Here is a 615-nt window from a genome sequence, read left to right as displayed (position 1 = left end):
GGGGGGGGGGGAACTTATCCATGCCAGACCTGCCTTGCTTTCCCAGCACGAGATTGGTCATCAGCTTGCATCTGAAATTCATTTCCGTTTCCCCACTTTGGATGGAGCCCGGGCCAGGCCAGGCCAGCCGAGGCCCCTGGGACACCAAGGAGGCTACTGCCCATAGGTCTAGCCCCCCTCCTTCCCCCCTCCACCACCACCCTAACCGCCCACCAGAGGTCACTGCGTATGCAGATTAGTAAGAGCCATCCTCGAAGAAGAGGCGGGGTCGAATGAGCCCCAGCCCGACCTCACGGTGAACCTCACGGCCCCAGCCGCGCCACGGGCCCAGCAGGGCCAGGGGTCAGGCCGCGCCACGCCACGCCGTGGTAGCGCGCGGGGCCCGCGCTCGAAATGAATAATCGCGCTGAAGGAGCACAGGGATCGTGGGATTCCTGGGTGTCCAAGCGCGAACTAATCGAGTAGAGGAGTAGCTGTGTGTGAGGAGCTCAAAGCGAGGAGGCCTGCTAAGTTTGCTAGTCAGTCCTGGTGCCGTGCTTTGGCAGGAGGGCTGTGTCGCCCGTACGAAAAAGTTTAGTCCGGCATCAGTCCGTTTTCGGTCCGGAAAGAGTCCGC

The sequence above is a fragment of the Frankliniella occidentalis genome, unplaced genomic scaffold (assembly GCF_000697945.3).
Source record: "Frankliniella occidentalis isolate FOCC.00 unplaced genomic scaffold, Focc_3.1 Scaffold429, whole genome shotgun sequence".
NCBI lineage: Eukaryota > Metazoa > Arthropoda > Insecta > Thysanoptera > Thripidae > Frankliniella > Frankliniella occidentalis.
The sequence above is the reverse complement of the archived record's forward strand: the minus strand, read 5'-3'. Positions refer to the sequence as shown.